Below are 20939 nucleotides of genomic sequence, written 5' to 3'. Positions count from 1 at the left end.
TGTTTTCTAAGGGGGCTGTACCATTTTACATTCCCACCAGCAGTGAATGGGCATTCTGGTTTCTTCCATGCCCTTACAATACTAGTTATTACCTGTACTTTTTTTTTCATTTATGGCCGCACCAGGGCCATATGGAAGTTCCCAGGTCAGGGTGTGAGCACAAACCTCCTCACAACCCCAGTCACTGCAGTTGGATTCTTAACCCACTGCGCCACAGTAGGAACGCCTATCTGTACTTTGTCTGTGTGTGTCTTTTTAGGGCCGCAGTCGTAGCTTATGGAAGTTTCCCGGCTCGGGGTTGAATCGGAGCTGCAGCTGTTGGCCTGCCCCATAGCCACAGCCACAGCCACGCCAGATCTGAGCCGTGTCTGCGACCTACACCACAGCTCACGGCAACGTCAGATCTTTAACCCAAAATAGGAGGTCCTTGGTGAACTAGTTAAGGTGTTGTCACTTTTACGGCTTGGGTTCTATCCTTGGCGCATGCCAAAGGCACAGACCAAAAAAAAAAAAAAAAATTATTCATTTGCTTGGCACCGTGTCAAGCAACTAGCCATTTCTGTACATCTCTTAGCTATTTTCTCTGCCATATCACTTTTACTACCCAGGCTTGGGCTGATTGAACCATGAGAAAGTGCTGATTTATGTAGTTTTTGGACATTTGTATGTCCATCTTCCTTGGGAGAAATATTGACTCAAGTCTTTCGCCCATTTTAAAAATTGGTTTGTTTTTGTCGTGAAGTTGTAAGCGCTCTTTACATATTCTGGATATTATCTCCTATCAGATTTATGATTTACAAACATTTTCTCCCATTCTGTGGGCTGCCTTTTCATTGTGCTAATTATTTCTTTTGAGGCATAGGAGTTTTAAATTTTGATATAGTCCAGCTTCTCTATTTTTCTTTGTTGACTTTTTTTTTTTTTTTTTTTTGCATCCTACTCAAGAAACCCTTGGCAGAAAGTTGTATTGGCTTCTCGATGACCTTCTTCTTCTATTTTGTTTTTTTTTTTCCTAGGGCCATACCTGTGGCATATGGAGGTTCCCAGGCTGGGGGTCTAATCGGAGCTGTAGCCACTGACCTACACCACAGCCACAGCAACACGGGGTCTGAGCCATGGTCTGCAGCCTATACTACAGCTCACGGCAATGCCGGATCCTTAACCCACTGAGCGAGGCCAGGGATCAAACCCGCAACCTCATGGTTCCTAGTCAGATTCGTTAACCACTGAGCCATGACGGGACCTCCCTGGATGACCTTCTAATTCCCAAATTTTGTTCCAAGTCTCTCTGGGGCCTGACCCTGTGCTTGAGATTTTTGTCTTTCTATTTCCATTTTATCCTGTTAATCGTCATCATTTCCCAAGGTGACTTGAATATGCATCTCCACTCTTTGAAAATAAAAAATGGAACGAAACCCTCTCTCGTCTACCAAATAGAGATGCTATTCTATGTTACAGGGCAGCATTTTTCAGTCCCTTTGTTGAAGCCTCTAATTGCACACCAAGAACATACATGATCATTTGACCAGGGAAAATACTACGGTCTTCCTCTTGTGGGTCCAGGGCGCACATTAGCAAATCAAAGTTTCTGAGCAATCCTGGGCTAAAGAAGCCAGTTTAATTTTGTTTAAATGAATGTGCTCATTGACTCAGGGGAAGACCTGTTTCTTCCCCAGCATGCCATTATCATGCCCAGAAAGGTTTTCCCAAAACACGCCTGGGAAGCTCAGTCTCAAAGAAAAGTGAATGAGCTCAGATGCATGCAGCTGGAATGCTGAATAAGCGTGACTCCTCATCTAACAAAGCACACCTTGATTTTTTTGTCTCCCACATTCCTTATACTTTATTCAATGGAGGTAACTTCCCCTACCTACTCTAGCAGGTCACTGGACTTTTCTGCTCCCTTTGGGATAATAAAACACGACAATGAAGTGAAGTTTCAAACAGAGTCCGGGTTCAGGAATTATAATGCTCTTTCTAAGCTGTTCAACTCAACTGATCTTGCCTTAGCTCAGGCCTGTAGTGGGAAAGGGGGGTGCTGCTGGCTTCCCTCCCCACCCCACTCTCTGCTCCCCTCCTCATCCACTCTTAGCCACAGTTTGGACTTTTCCTTGGGGGAGGGAGGAGACATAGAGGAGAGAACAGCCTGCACTCTTGAGAGACTCTGCTCTCTCTGGGCCTGGAGGTGGTCAAGGTTGACCCTTATTGGCAGGCATCTTTCTGGTCCCTTCCATGAGGCCCGGCTGATTCGTGTCTCCTGCATTGCCTTGGCGCTGGCTGGTACATCTCTGTTCTGAGGGGACTCTCCTCAGCCCATAGATGTGCAGTAGGCAGCTCCATCTGCTGTGCCTTCTCTTCTGAAGACAGTACAGCTTAAGAGACCAACTCATCCACTCTCCCTTTCAGATGCAGTCTCTGATAGCCTTGACCCCATGCTCTGCCATTACGGTGACTCTCTAGCTTGATCGCCTCTTGGGGAGGGGGGAGGGGGAAGGGGAGCATCCTCTCACCCCCGTTCTGACCATTCTTGTGGGAGCAGCAAATCCCAGTATGGCAGCCTTGCCCTGGAGCCCCACTTGGAGGACTTGATCTGTACACACTTCTGTTCAGGACTCCCTGGGTAAGACAAATAACTCATCCTTCATCCAAGTCCATGTAAGATTTCTCAGGCATGAGCCCCGGGACTCTGAGGCTCCAACGTTTCAAAGCCCTAGGCTTGGGATCAGAGGCAGTACCTGTATCACTACCCCTGGAGACTCAGTGAGACAAAAAAGAAGTCCTCTCACCTCTTTCCTCACTTCAGTTTAAACCCTTGGTCTGCTAAGGGATCCAGGAATAGAATATCATGATAGGTTATCAAATCGGCACAAGGAAAGTACCACTCTTCTGGTCCCTTTGGGATCTTGACATCCATCAGGTGGGCTTATCAGTTGAAACTCACATTGAAATAGTATTATTCCAACATCTGGTCACATATAGCAAACCTCTAGCATTGCCTAACATAATGATAGTGATAGATGCTCCAAAGCCAACCTTTGTTTCATCTTCCCTCTCCTTTTAAATCAAAACCTCCCCATTTTTCTGAGTCCAGCTCCAATAATTCTCCTCTGGCAAGTTCTCCAGACCAATCGCCCAAGAGTGACTGCTCCTGAGTGACACTTGCAGAGGTTCCCTTGCTACTGGGACCTACGTGGGCCCTGGGGACCCCAGACTGGGAATAGCTACTGTATAAATCTACTCAGGCTCAGAAAGGATGCATGTTGGGGAGATCAGCTAGTTACGGTGAAGTCCTGGGACAAACCAGGTCTCCTCACTCCCAAATGAGTCTTCAAACTAAAAGCAAATCAAGAAAGCTAAGAAAGGGTGTCACATCTGTTCCCCTCCTGGTGTTAACTGAGCACTCTTCCCCATCTTCATTTCTAAGCTGAGCTGTCTAGGGGAGCTTAGGCTCCACCTTATGTTTCACTCACTTATTTGCTGTAGCAATGTGTTTATCTCCAGACCCTTAGGGATGCAGAACAGATCCTACAGCAAATATGACTAATAGAGACTCAAATCCCTGCCACCAGCAGGGAGCTCTGATATATAGCTTAGGTATTGGTGAGCCACTTGAGTACTACAATTTGTAAAATGCCCCATTGGGGCTGATCCTTATTCCCCCTGAGCCCTGTTGAGATATTGTTGACATTTAATGTTGTGGAAATTAAGATGTATAACCTGTTGAGTTAATACACTTATGTATTGCAAAATGACTATCACTGCAGTGTTTGGCAATCCCCGGTAAGCCCAGCAGAGCTGGAGAAGTAGTCCTTTAAGAAAATAAATACGAATTATAGTAAGCCACTGAGTTTGGGGATGATTCGTTACACAGCATACTTGCAGAAATAACTGACAGATGTTCAGGCTGAGGTATAATTCAGAGGCCTCTGAATGGGATAGGGCAAGTTCCTAGGCCTTGATACATCTTGGAGGACTTCCAGTTGATAAAAGAATCTTTTATCTCAGTAATGGGCCATTTTAGCTGTTGTAGGAAAACCAAAGGATCATCCAGTGGGCAGCACAGATCAGACTCCTGAAAAATCTGGGCAGGTCTATACTCCACTGTACTCTAGGGCACTAAACAGCTGGGTCTTCAAACACTTACTGCCCACCTGCTACCTGAAAGACACCCTGTGAGCATTCAAAGGTCTTGGTCTTCTCACTTGGTCTTTTTGTATGCAAGCTGAGACCTGAATGATGCCTTCCTAGAGAGGCTGGCCCTGATCAATAGCTAAAGTAGCCACCACTTGCCCTGATTCATTCACTAGCACCTCGTCCCAACTTATCTTCATGGCACTTACCACTGTGTGATGTGTTTTATGTTTATTTATTTGTTTGTTGGCAGTCTTTCTTCTTCCACTACAGTGTAAGCTCTACATGCATGGGATATTATCTGTCTTATTCACTATGGTACCCTAAGCTCCTAAAACAGTGTCTCATACATTGCAGGCACTCAGTAAATATTTCTTTCATAAATAGCATGATGCTCCCGCGTAGCAAGAAGGGAGGAGTGAAGATAAAGAAAAGATCTGTGACCAAAACTATTGTAGTAAAGATATGTGATGTTATTTCCTGGAAAGAGCTCAGGGTCTAGAGTCATACTGATGCCACCATTGACTACCTATAACCCTGGGCAAGTTCTTGTCATAGCCTATATTAGGTTAGGTGTTACAGGAAGGGGCCATAATAGCAATATCTTAAACAATATAATCATTTGTTTCTCTCACTTAAAACTCCAAAGAGGTAATCTGTGCTGATGTGGTGGCTCTGTAATCATCAGGGACCCAGACTCCTTCTATCTTGTGGCTCTGCCCTCTTTGAATGGGGCTTCTAACTTGTGGCCCAGAAAAGTGCTTGGCTCCTCTTGTTTCTACCTCGAGGCCAGCAGAGAGGAGGGGGGATGAGTGAAGAGGAAGGCTGGGCTCAGAAGGTTCAGAAGTTGTACTCATCACCCTCATTCACATGTCCTTGGGTAGAATATAGTCACATGGTCATGTTTGACTGCAAAGGAATCTGGGAAATTAGTTTTTCACTGTAGAGTGCTGGTCCCAGCTAAAAAATTCTATTATTATAGAAGGAAAAATGCATAAATAGCAGTCCCTTCCCCATGCTTTACCACCCTGTCCAGTTCCCTCCTCTGTAAACCTGGGCCTGTGTTATAATCAAATGAGGTGAGTTATTTGAAAGTATCTTGTAAGTGCCAAAGTTTTATCCAAGCACGAGTTATTGATTATATATAAAGAAGATCAACAAAGGGCTTTTGGAATCAGAGAACCAGGGGAGAGTCATTCTAGCTGAAATGATAGAGGAGTTTACGAAGCATTAGTGTTCAGCTGGGGCATTGAAATGTTGATGGGCATTCTGAAGGAGGGAAACAAAGGAGGTGGGGAGGTATGAAAAGCATCCCAGTTGACAGGAAAAGTAAGATCCAAAGTCATACAGTGAGTCTTACTCTTTCATAGATGGGTTCGCGTGTTACTTTCGACCTTACTTTTCATATCAACTGGGATGGACTGGGAGTTTGGGGTTCATAGATTTAAACTATTACATATAGAATGGATAAGCAATGAGATCCTACTGTATAGCACAGGGACCTATATCCAATCTCTTGGGATAGAGCATGATGGAACATAATATGAGGAAAAGAATATGTATGGCTAGGTCACTTTATTGCACAGTAACAACTGGCACAACATTATATTGGCACAGCTTTAGAAAAATTTTTAAAGAAAAAAAAAGTAATAAGGTGAGAATATACATGCATATTTGAGATGCTACCAGGGGTATGGTTTAGGGATACAGGGGCAAGAGAAAGAAGCAGGACTGGAGCAGGCAGAGCCCTGGTGCCCTGAGAAGGTGTTGGAGGGCTTTGGAGGGAAAGTGGGAAGCCAGTTCTGGCCTCTGAGTAAGGGAAGGATGTGATTTTCTCCACAGGGGAACCTGGGCCTGGAGGAGGATGGCTTGGAGATTGGGAGGCCACCTAGGAGGCTATTATGAGGGTCCCAGTGAGATGAGCTGGAGCCGTGAGATTGGAAGGATAAGGATGGATTTGGGAACCTTTTCACAGAATCACTGGATTTGGCAGCAGATTGGATGGAATGAAGAGTAGGTACTGCCTAGGAGTTTACTAGGTATCACTGATGAGAGGGGAGACCTCAGAAAGAGGGGCAAATTTGGAAGGAGTAAAGTAAATTCCAGATGTCCAATGTGAGTCTGAGACCTCCCAGCAAAGAGAAATTTGAGGCATGCTCATAAAACTGATGACAAAGAACTAAAGATTATACCTCTTTGATAAAGGGGCTTAATCAAAAGTACTATTGTCTCTTGGGAAATGATCTAATGTTTAACAGTTCAGATAGAACAATTAAAATTCAGTCTTAGAGAACAATTTCTTTCCTTTTCTGGAGCCCGAGCTTTTGCAACTCAAGCAAGGCTGAGCTGTGTGTTTTCTCGAGACACAGAGGGCAGTAGCAAAAGCCCTGCAGGGTTTGGAGTACATCTCACCAGAGGCTGGGGGAACATTCAGCTATTTCTTTTCTTTTCCTCCCAAATATCTTCCTTTGGTCTGAAGATACCCAGATCTTAGTCCTCAGCCCAGCTATGAGAAAACCTCTCCAATTTGTGTTCATGGTGGCAGGAAGAGGTTAAAAAAATCATCTTGATCAAGAATGAAAACTGGGCAGGAGGTGGTGAGTGAGCTTTTTTTCCGTTTCAGAATTTTCCATCATCGCCATAAAATTGATTATGCAAAGAGCATAAACTGTTTTTGTTTAAGCATCACCTTGAGAGTTCTCAAGGGCAGTGGGACATCCAGGATGGAGGTGGAGCCTGGAGATTTTTTTCTCAGCTATGCACAGTCATTGGCTGCATCATTTCACCCTGCAAAACTTGAAGTCACTGTCACCTGGTTCTGAGTAATTCGTCTCATCTGATTGTAGACTTGACCTTGAGTGTCCTGAGCTGGGAGGCAGAATTAATCAACCACTCTTATGATTATTTTCCCTATACATTTGGGGATCCATGTGGTCCAGGCTAAGAACAATGTTACATTCGTTATCCAGTAAGCAGAGCTGTTAAAATGTAACTAAAATCCCATATTTCCATCTCTTAGAGAACCTCAATGGTTTAGTACAATCCTAATCTATCATAATACTTTGTAACTTTTCTCTCTCCATACCCCCAATACTCTCATGTGGTTTTTCTATCTCTCTCCTCAGCATCTCCTCCAATCTCTTTATTATGAAACTACCATGGGCTTTCTGAGCTTGTAATAATACTTCCTTTTAAGGAAGGTAGTGAGCAAATTCACAATCTTTAGGCAAATAGAGGAGAAGAAATTTGGGAGCAGGCAAGCTTCAATAATTTTTCCCATCACTTAATTTTATATTGGAATTCTTATTTATAGTATTAATTTAAAACAAATAATTATAGCCAACATTTGTGTAGTGCTTTGCCATTTCCAAAGTGCTTTTATATCCATAACTCCTTTAGTGCTTACAACAAGAAAAGCATTATAGTTATCATCTCTGTTTCGCAGATGAGGAAACAGGAGCACATGAATAAATTTCCCCAAGTCGCGGAGCTAGGAAAGAGAATCTAGATTCCGGTCCAAGTTCTGTGGCTCCAAGGGCCTCAGAAAGACAGCCAAGGTCTTCATTGTCCCCTCTGGACCTGGCTTCAGATCCTATGATTCTCGAGGACCTGGGCATTCTGTCAATGGGTCTGCAGCAAACTTCTCCCTGGGCTGCAAGGCTGGGACTGGGGTGAGGCAGGCAAAATGCCTACACTGGCTCACTCTCAGGATTGTGCAAGTTCAGGGTCCTTAAACGTTATACTTTTGGCCTCTCACTTGTCTCACTCTAGTGCTACCTGTGCCAGGCTTATTCAGGATGAAGGAAAACAAACCTAGCCCTTCCACCCTCCTTTCCACAACAAGCACAGTCTTCCTTTTAAAACAGAAAGAGAGGAGAGAGGCACCTCACCCACCTTCGCAACCAGACAGGAAGCTTCCACTGGCCATTGTGGGCTTTCGGCAGCTGCAGGAAACTGGGCAGGGGAAAGCAGGTATGGCTGACTTCATGGAGTGTTTAATGGACGTTTGTGGTGCCATTTAAAATACTTAACATGGTATGGGAGCTCATTGGTGGTTGTGCTTCTTTCATCTCTGTACTTTGCCCAAGGTGAATGCTCCATGTTCCCAACTTCTCTGGTGCAAGAGACAGATTTCAGGCTCAGGGTTCAAAGAGCGAAATAGACAGACTGTGGCTACCATGAATGTTTTTAAAAGAAGATAACAGTCCCTTTCTTTTTATTTCCTGTCTCTTCTTTGGCATGTGAGCGAAGGATGACAAGATGATCCGGCCACCGGGGCCTTAGCCACCGATCTCTCCCTGTCTGATGGTAGAGAAATGCCTCTTTGGGCAGGAACAGAGTCCCCAGGCATAGGAATGTCTCAGACTTGGGATGAGAAGTGATTTTCAACCTCTTCATCCCATGGGGTGAGGGCTGTGCCCCAGACCAGATCGCAGACCTATTATCTACAAGTTTATCATGCATGATGCTATGTTTATAGCAATATGTTCAAAATAATGTATGTATTGTACCATATAAACCTGAACCTGCATTCTAGGCTGCTTCTGCCACTGTGGAATAACCTTCAGCAAGACTCTGGGCCTCTATTACCTCTGTTAATAAAATAAGAGCCTTGGTGTGGAGCAGTGAGGGTCAATCGGCATCATCAATAGCCTTGGAATTGTTCCTGATGCACGGCTCCAGGCAGCCACTATTAACGGAGTAGAGCTATTGACAGCAGTGGTGTGCTGGTTAATGTGTGGCAACGGGCTCTCTGTGGGAAATAAGGCCTGGTGTGTCACCTTTGCCAGTTCCGACAGTGTAAATACTCCCAACTCTGGCCCATTTCAAATTTCCATCACAAAGTTACTGAACACACGGTTGGGAAGAGGTGTGTGTTCCAGGCTCTCACCAGCTCCCTAAATCTCCAGAGAGCTCTTTGTTTCCAAGGGTCTATAATTCAGAATCAAACTTTGGGAAGGTGCCTTCCCTAAAGTCACTGCTTTTTGAGTTCCCCCCAAAGCAGAGAAGGGTGAAGACTTTGCTGGGGAAGTGGGAGTCCAAGGAGCAGAAATGAAGAACAGGAGGGAGTTCCCGCCATGGCTCAGCGGTAATAAAGCCAACTAGTATCCATGAGGAAGAACAGGAGAATGAGGAGCAGGGAGGAGGAGGAGGCAAAAGTAAGGATGCATTCAGACAGGCTGCCTGTCCCACTGAGCTGCATCAGAAGTGGCCTGAAATGCACCTGGAGGGATGCCTATATCCATTCTGCCTCACTGCTATAGGTCGAAATTTGGGCCATGGGTGTTACCCTGCCCCCCCTCCCCCGGTGCCCCCAGGCTGTGCCTTCAAGTTATCCATGCACCAAGGGAGAAGCCAGAGAGCAGGTGGTAGGAAGTACAGGCTCGAGTGAGAAGTGGTTAGAGGCTCCCTGTGTGCGGCTGGCCAGAGGATTTGAAGAATCAGTCATCCACCCTAGGCGTGGTTGCTGTAAAAGACCAGTGAACATGAGGGATCTGAAGTAGTGCCTGAAGTGTCTGAGAACCCCCCTATGGAAGGACATGAAGTGGCTCCCTTTCTACTCCATCTTGTATCTGGTGCTCTTTATTTTATTTTATTATTTTTTAAGGTCCCACCCATAGCATATGGAAGTTCCCAGGCGAGGGGTCAAATTGGAGCTATAGCTGCTGGCCTATACCACAGCCACAGCAACACCGGATCCTTAACCCTCTGACCGGGGCCAGGGATCGAACCCACATCCTCATGGATACTAGTCAGGTTGGTTACTAAGCGAACTCTGTACCTGGTACTCTTTGACCTTTATGAAGATGCTTCCTCTTTACAGTGTGGATCCAAATGCTGACTCTGAAGGTAACCAGCTCTGTGACCTCGAGCAAATCACTTAATCTCTCTGTGCTTCAATTTTCTCCTCTGCAACTATGACATAAACAATAGCACCTAACCCAGTGGATTGTTGGGAGGATTCAATGAGTTACCACAAGCAAAGTGGCTTAACGCAGTTCTTGATGTATAATGAGTGATCGATTAAAGTTATCTTTTATCAAAGTGTTTCATGGTTTTGGAGGAAATTTGGGCAGATTGTGTTTCCCTGAAATTTCTGCTCCCCACACCCCTGCGCTCTTCAGACCATAGCACTCTGCCCAGTGAGAGGCAGAGTCTATGTCCCTCCACTTGAATCCGGGTGGGGCTTAGTGACCATGCTGACCAATGGGATATGGCAGGAATGATACTGTATGACTTCTGGGCTGGGTCTTAAAAATGCTACCGAATTGAGATTCGCTTGCTTGCCACTCAAAAGCCAATACTCTGTGGCTCATTGGGTTAAGGATCCAGTATTGTCACTGTTAGGTTTGCTGAGGGAGGAACGTGCAAAGCCACGTCAGTAAAGCAAGAGAGATTTATTAAGGTATCAGAGGGGGACGGGCTGAGCTCAAGATGGTGCCAGCCCCAACTGTGAGGAGATGCCAGGCTTACAGAGGATCTGTGGTGGGAATCTGTGGGTGGAGTTCATGGCGGGAACTTGTGGCGGAACAATGAGGAAGGAGGAGGGAAGGTCAAGGGAGGGGTAGGGGGTTGAGTCCCACGACCAAAGGCAGTTAATTCTTGTAGGAGGTTAATCTATGCAGGCAGGTGGTTTCCTGAGACCACTGTTTCCTGTTGCCCAACTTGAGCCTCCCCATTCCAGGAGAGGGTGTCCACAGCAGGTCTCCAAGGGGAACAGCCACATTTGGGGGGTGAGAGTTGGGGGCGTCTCTCTCTGTCCTTCTGGGAACCTCTCAGTCACTGCCATGGCTTGGGCCACTTCTGTGGCAGGGGTTCCATCCCTGGCCCAGGAGCTTCTGTAGGCTGTGGGCAAGGCCAAAAAAAAAAAAAAAAAAAAACAAACCAGGAACCAGGGGAGAAGGTGGACTCTTATCCAAAAATTAACTCCAAAGATTCTGCTCAACCGTGAAAGCTTTTTCTTACTTCCTTTCTTTCTTTTTTTTCCCCAGATATATCGTTATGTATTCTCCTTGAAGAGGAGCCAGGACAGCTTTATCACTACTGTTTCTTGGCTGCTCCTCCTTTGTTTCCACGTTCCCTCTCTTATCTGATTAGCAACTTTTTGAATCTACCCCTTGAAACTCCAGGAAGGTCAAGAAGGCTGAATGAAGCCTATCTCCTATAAACAAAAAATGGGGGACCCTGAAAGGATGTATATCCAGGAGGGCCCCACAGGGTCCTGCTCTGTTTTTAAAATGATACAACGCTGACCTTGCATTCCTCTCTCTTTCTCTCTGCCTCTGTCTCTGTCTCTCTGTCTCTCACCACAATACTTGTCCTGGCATCCAGCCACCATGTTGAGAGGAAGCCCAAGCCACTTCGATGAGTGTAAGTCAGTAATCCAGTCCATTGCCCCAGCTCACTCTCCACCAACATCAATCAACCCGGTAAGTAAACAAGCCTTCAGATGACTCTAAAACCATCAAGTTTTCCAGGTAAGGTGCCATATGTCATGAATTAGGAACAAGCTGTCCCATTGTATCCTGCACAAATTTCTGATACCAGCCCTCTTCCCCCCAAAAAAGGGACAATAAATATTATTATATGTGGTTTTTTTTTTTCTTTTGGCTACACAGAAGTTCCTGGGCCAGGGATTGAATCCAAGCTACAACAGAGACAATGCTGAATCCTTAAAAACTAGGCCCCCAGGGAATTCCTATTGTGGTTTTAAACCATTCATTTTTGGAGCAGTTTCATAGCAATGAAACTAAGCAGGGCCCTCTGGGGCTCATGGGCACAAAAGCCTTTCTGTGTCCCCCTTTTCTTGTCTGTAGGAATTGGGCCTCATTCAGCCTCCATGGACCCTCCCTGAGTTCCAAAGGGTAGGTTCAAACAGGTGCCAATCAGGAAAGGGAGGGGATGCAGAGACCAGGGAAGAGCAGTCAAGCAACCATAGTGAAGCCTTGGGGCAGGGTCCTGGTTCCTCCTCAAGGGATACACATAACAATATCTTTGAGTGCTTCTGCAGAACTAAAACCCCCCGATAAATGAAAGATGCTAACTATTTGATGAAGCATTCTACATTCCAGAAAGAAGAAGGACCACCAGAACCAGTCCCAGGGCCACTAAACAGCAGCTTTGAAGAAGAATGCAAGCCTGGCCCCACCCTGATCCTTATCTACAGCCTTATTTTCAACTCCCCAAATTATAAAACCACCTCCTCTTCTTTCTCAAGGGAGGGCACAGTCTTTAGAGCATTAGCCTCCTTTGCTGGGCAAAGCAATAAAGCTATTTTTTCTTCCTTCACGCAAACTCTGTCTCCACATTTCTATTTGGCGCTGGTGGACAGAGGCTGAGTTTCAGCTACAGCGACAGGTAGCTACTAACCCATCATCCTTTTGTACAAATCCCTTTCTAGCCTTTGATTTCCAAGTTGAAGAGTCTCTCTTGTGAAATCTGCCTTCAAACAGGCTAGTGCCCCCTTGGCATCCCTGTGTCATGTGTCTTGACTTGTGGGGCAAGACTAGTTCTAGCATAGCCCCAAGGACCACTGCAAGGGTGCACAGTGCCTATGGGAGTGATAGGGATAGAATAGGATAGTTACACAGGTAGTTGTTAAAGTCCCAGTAGGGGACCACAGATAGAGAGGGAAACCTAGGGAACTCTGGGAGACCACTGTCAGTTAGGATTGGCTCAAGAAAGCCATCAGAAGGTCGTGGAATAAAGTAGGCTTGCTTAACTACAAAACCGTAAATTAAAGCATGAGACATGCCTCAGGTCATTAAGTGAAAGATAAAATGAGGCCTGCATTCAAATTCAGCAAGATAACGATCCCAGGACCAAGGGCAGGAGTTTAAGGGACAGATGATATCCCAAAGTAGGAGAGCCTCATTATATGGAAATCTGAGATAATTCAACATATTTTAGCATATGTTACCACACATCTGCTGATTTAAATACCCACCATGACAGTCCTAATTTGACCTCATAGGGTCAAATACTCCTTTAGCTGATATGAAGGAGGAGCTAATGATCTAAGTCTACTCAAGAATGATGAAGAAGGCAGTCTGTTCCCACTCTCTTCACTTTCCTTGGGTTATAAAAATGTAGCCCACCTAATCCTCAGGGCAGAGCTTCCTTGCCTGCCCCCCTACATCTCTCACAAACGTCCCGTCTTAATAAATCCATTTCTTGCCTATCACCTTGTCTCTCCCTGAATTCCTTCTGCACTGATGATGCCAGAAAGATGGTACCAGAATCTGGGTTCTTATTCACGGCGGTGGAAGAATGAACTCTGCAAACACACAGGCAGCAAGCAAGCAAGGTTTTTATTAAAGGAAAGCAAATAGCTCCCAGAGTTACTGGAAGGGGGGAGAAGAGCCCCCCTTTCTCTATTGTCCCGTAGGGGTTTTTATTCCTTAAAGTTGGAGGGGTACCAATGTGGGGTCCAGAGAGATGTGGCCTTTTCCTATTGGCTTTATTCAGTTACCCATCTCAGTCCTTGTCCAATAGGGTCCTAGGGGTGGAAATGTCCTGTAAGTCTCACAATTTCTTTGACCTTTTTGTCCCATAAACTGAGTCACAGAGGATTAGGGATTAAAGTCCATCTGGGTGTAGGTACACTTCCTATAGCAAACAAGGCCTGTGGGGATGTTACTCCCTGGAGCCCTTAAGCCACAAATGTTAATCAATGGCCATATCAAAGAAGGCATCGAAGCACACGCTCCTACACTGACTACCTGAGCCTCAGTAAGTCCAGGCACCAGGTGAGTGATTCTAATTTTAAAAAACCATGGGTTCAAGTCCCAATCTGGTTGAGTCAGAGGTGTTTGGGTTTCAGGGGTACCCCTTTGTTTGTGGTAAGGCTTGACAAGGGTGGGGAGGGGAGTTGGGGGGATCCCGGAAAGGAAAAAGAAAATGAAGGAGGAGGAGGAGAAAGGCACTGGCAAGAGATAAGGAGGCAGCAGATAATGGAGGAGAGGGGAGGCTGGTTGGCGGTCCACACCGGGGGAGGGGGGGGCCTCAGATGACCCCACCTGACTGCTTCACTTCCAGGGAGATCCTGGTTGACCCTTGCTTTGCAGGAATCTGATGAGTCACACACAGCCAGATAGGGTGTGGGAAGGTGTCTGCCTTGCTGCTTCAGGGCCAGAGATGCAGGCTGGCTATTGGTGAGTCTTAACTTTGATTGATGCACTTCTGGTCAGGTTCTGTGCTGGGCTCTGGGAATATGAGGTGCTCCAAGTCCCTGCACTCAAGGAGTCAGAGTCTACTTGAGAAACAGTTTAAAACAGTTCAGTCACTCAGTATGTTTTCCAAGGGAGGCCCAACTAAAGTTCAGGAATGTTATAAAAGTGTTTAGTGCATGAGAGGGGCAGCGATGGGTGTGGGGGGAGAGGAGGCGGGGATTGGGGGGGAGGAGGAACCTGACTGCAGGGATTTAATTAAAACAAAAGTGCTGCCATTGATTTTGAAAGCACTTAGCTAATGTTCATTAACCATCTGGGACTGATTTGATGATTGACATGAGAGACTTCGGTAAATAAAATGAAAATAAGTAAAATGAAAATAAATATTTCCACATTGAGTGTATTTTGTGTCTTCAATTAGAATACTTCTGAAGTATTTTGGAGGACTTCAGATAGAATACTTTTGAAAAGACTGAAACAAACTCAAATTGGCCTGAGTAAAAAGGGAATTTATTGGCAGATGTAACTAAGAAGTCTAGGTCTGGGTTCAGACACAGATAGATTTCAGGCTCAGAAACGTTCATTGAGACTCAGGTTTTTCTCCATTTCTAGACTCTGTCTTCCACCATATTGGTTTTAATTTCATGTTCCCCAAGATGGTTGTAACTTCTCCAAGCTCTCCCCTCATGGTGGCAAGGTGGCTGCATGGCTCCAGCCCCTCATTCTCTCAGAGCCACTCTCCTCTAGTCCAGCATGCCTTGAAGAAATCTTTGACTAGGCCACGTGCCCAACTCTGAAACTTTCACTATGGCTGTGGTAGGACAAATTGGCTCAGGCACATAGCATGTACCTAACCATGGAGCTGGGGTGGTGGAGATGGGGAAGCCTGACCCATCCACATGGACTAAGAGGGGAGGTTTGGATCATCAGGGAAAAAAATTGGGTATGTTCATCAGAAAAAAGGGGGATGAGTGCTGGGGAATAAAATTAAATGGCCTCACAATGTCCCACAGACAATGAAACAATAGGACATCTCAATGGAAGAAAGCTCGGCACAAGAGGGGAGTTAGGCCAACATAGTTTTTTTTTTTTTTTTTTTGTCTTTTTAGGGCTGCACCCACAGCATAGTGGCATATAGAAGTTCCCAGGCTAGGGGTCAAATTGGAGCTCTAGCCATTGGCTTACACCACAGCCACAGAAAAGCGCGATCCGAGCCACATCTGTGACCTACACCACAGCTCACAGCAATGCCAGATCCTTAATCCAGTGAGCAAGGCCAGGGATGTCCTCATGGATGCTAGACAGATTCGTTTCCACTGAGCCATGACAGGAACTCCTAGGACAACATAGTTCTGAAGTCAAGGTCAAATTGACCTTCACTTCTACAATAGAAAGACTTACTGGTCACTATATGTGCATCTATAATGTAGAGTATAATAGCTCATAGAGGTGTACCACGCTTATCTTCTTTTAAGAAACCACCACTCAACTCCAAACAGTGCAATTAGCTTTGACATCAAAGCCATGCTCTCCCAGGGCACCCCCCAGCATGGGGGGTGGGGCTGGGCCTGGCCATTTCTGCCCGGTATAGGACTCATTTAATGGACAATCTTTGCTATGGATCTTAGTGGAGTTGGCTGAGACTGTCAGATATGCTTTGCAGTCTGAGGCTTGATCCCTGAGTCACTGTGTGGAAGTTGTCCTACTAACCAGGAACACCACATCAACTGTTAGGTAAGCAAAAGTATACTTGGTGGTATTTTTCTGTACTGCAGGCATACTTTCTAATAATTCCTGCTCTGCCAAATACAGATCTTAGAAATGAAAATTTTAGAAGTGTAGTTTCTGTTTTTGTTTTTATTTTTTGGCCATGCTCATGGCATATGGAAGTTCCCAGGCCTGGGATTGAATCCAAGCCACAACTGCAGCCTACACCATAGCTGCAGCTACACCCAATGCTTAACCCCCCGTGCCACAATGGGAACTCCTAGAAGTGGTTTTAAAAAAGAGCTTGGTTGTTGCCTTAGTTTGGACCACTATCATAGAATACCTTAGGTAGGGTGAACAAAACTTTATTTCTCACAGTTCTGGAGGCTGGATGTCTAAGATCAAGGTGCCTGCAGACACAATGTCTGGATCACTTCCTAGTCCATAGATGGCTGTCTTCTCATTGTGGCATCACGTGGGAAATGGGGCAGGGGAGGTCTCTTTTTTATAAGGGCACAGATCTCATTGATGAGAGCTCCACCCTTGTGACCTAATCCCACCCCAAAGGCTCACTTTTGAACACCATCACACTGGGGATTGGGTTTCAATGTATAATTTGAGGGGGACACATATGCAGTCTGGGGGAAGATGCCTTAAATGGTTGCCCCTAACAAAAGCACGAGACAGCTTGAAACTGACAGCACTAACAGCCTGAACCCAGCCAGAACACGGACTTGGACTTGAACCCCAACTGCTGGGACTCAAACCCAGCCTAACCCAAATTGGGACTTGAAGCCATGGTTTTAAATTAGAATCACTCATCCTGTGTCTGGACTCACTGAGGTTCATGTTCTTCTTGCCTCTGTGCAGAAGGAATTCACTGAGAGACAAAGTGATAGGCAAGGAATAGATTTGTTAAGATACGATGCTTGTGAGAGATGCAAGTGGGCAGGCAAGGAGGGTCTGCCCTGAGGATCCGGTGGGCTACAGTTTTATCATCCAAGGGGAGTGGGGGTCAGAAAAGACTGCCTCCTTTCTTGGAGTAGTAGCTCCTCCTTAGTATCTGGTAAAGTGTGTATTCAAATCAGCAGAAGGGTGGTCCTCAAACTCCTGCCCTTGGTCTGAATCTGAATGCAGGCTTGACCTCATCCCCCACCCATTGACCCGAGGCAATTCTCATGCCTCCACTAGTCAACCAAGCCTGACTCGTTCTGATGGCTTTCTTGAGCAATTATTAGCTTATAGGAATCTCTCAAAGTGACCTAAGGTTCCCTCTTTATCTATGGTCCTTTATTGGCACTTCTACAACTACCTGTGCCTACTCCATCCCTATGCAGCTCTGAAAACCCAGCTGTGGTTCTGTGTTTTAAGTAACATTTTTATAGGAAATGTGACACAAAGATAGAAAGGTGCACCAAATGTAAATTCCTTTGAGATTAATGAATTATTACAAAGCTAAACACCCCTGTTCTCACCATTCAGGTCAAGGAAAAAATCATTTTCTCACCTATCTCCTGCCTGCCCCCCCGCCCAATACTCAAGATTCTTACAAGTTTCACATTCTGAGTTTAATAAAGGAAGCAGATTTGTCCAACCCCTTTAACCAGAGGAGTGGCAGACTGAAAAAAAGGAAGAAACTTCCTTTGGTTTTGTTTATTGGTTTTAACCTTAAAGAGTAAGTTTTATCTTTCAGATGTTTTCAAATTCCAGAACATTTTTCAGGCACTGGGTAGGAAGAGGGGAAGGTAGAGAGGCAGAAGTTACATTTTGTTCTATCCTTGTTCAGGAGTCTGATCTTGATAAGCCAAGAATATAATTAAAATGGATTACAGACTATTAAACACAAACAAGAACAAAATGATTGTAGTGTGTGTAAGCCAGTAATTAAAGCTTTAAAAGAGGAAAAAGTCACCATCACTTAAAATGTTTATTTCTCAAGGCTAGTAACAAATATTGACATGAGCTCTTTTTTCTTTTATTTTCTTCTTAGCATCAGACTCTCAGCAATTAGTGGTGCATATTCCAGAATCAATATAGCCTCAGGTCTGAAGCAGTAAGATCCATACATTTTAAAATTAGTTGGAATTAGTTGGCATAATAGCAGCGCAGCTCCATACAGCAGACTTGCTGGCAGCATATTTCAATTAATGCTTATTAGAAGATGAACAGAAGAAGGTCAGGGGCAGGCATCTCCTTAAATTGGTTTTACCACAAAGATACTCTTATGATGACTATTAGCGAGAGACTTCTTACTTGTGAAGGTTTATATATATATACACATACATACATACATACATACAGTCTTTTTAGGGCCACACCCATGGCATATGGACATTCCCAGGCGAGGGGTCAAATCAAAGCTGCAGCTGCTGGCCTCTGCCACAGCCACAGCCACCCCAGATCCGAGCTGAGTCTGTGACCTACACTGCAGCTCATGGCAAAGCCGGATTCTTAACCTACTGAGCAGGGCCAGGAATTGAACCCACATCCTTATGAATACTGACTGGGTTTGTTACCACGCAGCCACAACAGGAACTCCCAGGATTTTATATTTTGTCTGTACTATTGAAAAGGCTTAATCCATAAAATGGGATAGTTCTTAAAATTACAGTGCTTTTATGAAAGTCATGGGCTCTAGGGTCGGACTGCCTAGATTCAAACCATAACTCTGCCATTTTCTAACTATGTGGCTTTGGACAAGTTGTTCACTTCTCTGTCTCAGTTTCTTCATCTGCACAAAGAATAATAATCATGTTTACCTTCTAAGGTACTGTAAAGACTAAATAAGATAATGTATGCAAGGTTCTGGCCTGCAGGATGAGCGCATGATGTGCCAGGTCTGCTGCGGTAACAGGTGGCATTATTACTATTATTATTGTCATTATTATTGGTGTTACAGGTTCCATAAGAGTTATACTGTATGAAATTTGGAGAACATATTTTGATCTGTGACATGACAGAATCCTTGGAGAATTCAATCCTTCAACACCTATTTTTTTGAACACCTGTGATGCCAAGTTACTATTTTAGGTGTGGGATAAACTTGACCAGGTAAGGACCCTCCTCCCATGGACTTTAAAGTACAGAAACAATGTAACTGTGTATACAAACCAGATAATATCTCAGAGCATTAGGTCCCAGCAAAGGGGGCAAGTGACTGGTAGGGTTGGGGGAGTGGTATTTATGCTGGGAGCTAAATAACAAGAAAGACGCAGCCAGAGGAGGGGCCCAGAGGAAGAGCTTTCCAGGCAGAGGGAAGCCAGTAGATCTCCCAAGCTGTAAACAAGGGCCCTGTGGTGGAAGATAGACAGACAAGGAGAGGTGACAGAAGAGGAGGTGACAGAAGGCAGCAGGAGCCAGCTCCTATGCAGCCCCATGACCACAGGAAATGGTTTTAGATTCAGTTGAGGGGATAGTAGGAAGTTATTATGAGAGGAGAGAGTGGACAGGGGATAAGAAGGGGACTAGGTGGGCCCCTGAGGGAGCTTGTGAAGCCGCCCATGCAGGTGAGAGGTGGTGGTGGTGGCCTGGCTTGGATTGGGGGCAATAGAAAGAAGTGGTCCGATTGGGGGTACATTTTGGAGGCTGAGCAGAGTGGTAATAGAGTCAGTTTCACGAGGACCCTCCCTCATCACCCACTCCCTGGCTCAGCTACGCTACGGAGCCACTGAAATATTCCATCCTTGCCTGGACCATGGTAACAGGTGATACCTCTAAATCCTTTACCTCTCAGAGACCCCCCTCCCTGGACAAAAGCTGTTAACAGGGTCTTTGCAAATCTCACCCCACAGATCAATGCTTGTTGAATGCATAAAGACATCCCATACCAATCTTTCCTTCTTTTAATTTACAGCCTAAAATCCTCCCATTTATTTGATTGCACTGCCAGGAAATTTAGCAATTAGAGGTCCGTGTGGGTTAAAGTCTTTTTTATACTAGAATGCCTCATCCTGTCCAGCTGAGCGCCGGTTTTAACAGAGGTGGAGATCAACATCTCAGGCAGGGTCCTGACCTGGAGGCGTCCTGGCCCTGGTCCCCACTCTCACCTGCTTGGGGCTTGGACAATGCACTTATTCTCCCTGGGAGAGCCCAGGCCTCAGATATTTTCAAGGGCCAGGCACAGGACCCAGGAAGATGTGTGAAACAAAAGTCCTTGGCCTCAGTAGTCTCTGGGTAGTTATCATAAATGACCCTTAATATTCTTCCTAATTCTAACCCCAATATTGTGAAATCCCCTTTATCTGGCTTTATAAGGGGTGTTTGGCGTAGCCTGGAATGCCCGCCTGTGTACAGACCTGGAGGCTACCTCTCACACCAGCAATTTGCGCATCCAAGCAGTAAAATACTTGTGGGACCTGCGTGTCTGTGAGTTTGAACCCATGCAGGGTTATAAATAAGCTCCTCTCTCCAGGGCCGTAATGAGAATTAATGAGGTTTAATTCTATAAGGTCTTGCCAAGCAGGGGTTAGGCAATTAGGAGTTTCTGTGAATCATGGAACAGATTGTGTTTATCAGGAGTGATCCCTTTGGACCATCGGGACAAAGGGCAGCAGCCTGATTCTGCCAGGAACCCACAATGGTGGTGGCCCAGAGTCCTTGGATGTGCTGAGGGAGGGTGCTGCCCAGGCCTGCCCAGAGTTGCTGGTCAGGCCCAGGCTAGGCCCAGAGGGGGGCTCAAATCAACAGAGAAGTGAGCTGCCTTCCAGATGTCTATGGGGTTCTGGTGCAGACAAGCAAGGAATGGACACTTGGGGGTGGAGGGCACATCAGGCTCAAGGCAGGGTCTGAAGGGCATAGGAAGGAGAGGTTTGTGCCATCTGTGAAACAGGGACTATGAGACAGTCATCCTAGGAGTCTCTTGGGGATTCAAAGATTGTTAGCTGCCAGGGACTGCAAGCAGCAGATTTGAATGTATTCATTCCACAAGCA

At 45.5% G+C, this 20939-nt stretch overlaps 1 long non-coding RNA gene across 2 annotated transcripts in view; it reads right to left on the bottom strand.

The window, feature by feature from the left end:
* The window catches only part of LOC146401878 (uncharacterized), a 37450-nt gene that overhangs the window by 12678 nt on the left and 3833 nt on the right, over positions 1 to 20939 (bottom strand). The window contains exon 1 of one of the 2 annotated variants that reach the window (XR_014811278.1): positions 8026 to 8136. The exons of the other annotated variant lie outside the window; for it this stretch is intronic. This is a non-coding gene — a long non-coding RNA (uncharacterized LOC146401878). Of the gene's footprint in view, positions 1 to 8025; positions 8137 to 20939 lie in introns of those variants that run through there. 2 annotated transcript variants of the gene reach the window in all.

The sequence above is a fragment of the Sus scrofa genome, chromosome 7 (assembly GCF_054392235.1).
Source record: "Sus scrofa isolate SSC_HxYL_T2T_F1_AM1 chromosome 7, Sscrofa_HxYL_maternal_Yorkshire_Landrace_v2.0, whole genome shotgun sequence".
Taxonomy (NCBI): domain Eukaryota; kingdom Metazoa; phylum Chordata; class Mammalia; order Artiodactyla; family Suidae; genus Sus; species Sus scrofa.
This window is presented reverse-complemented; position numbering and strand designations above follow the sequence as displayed.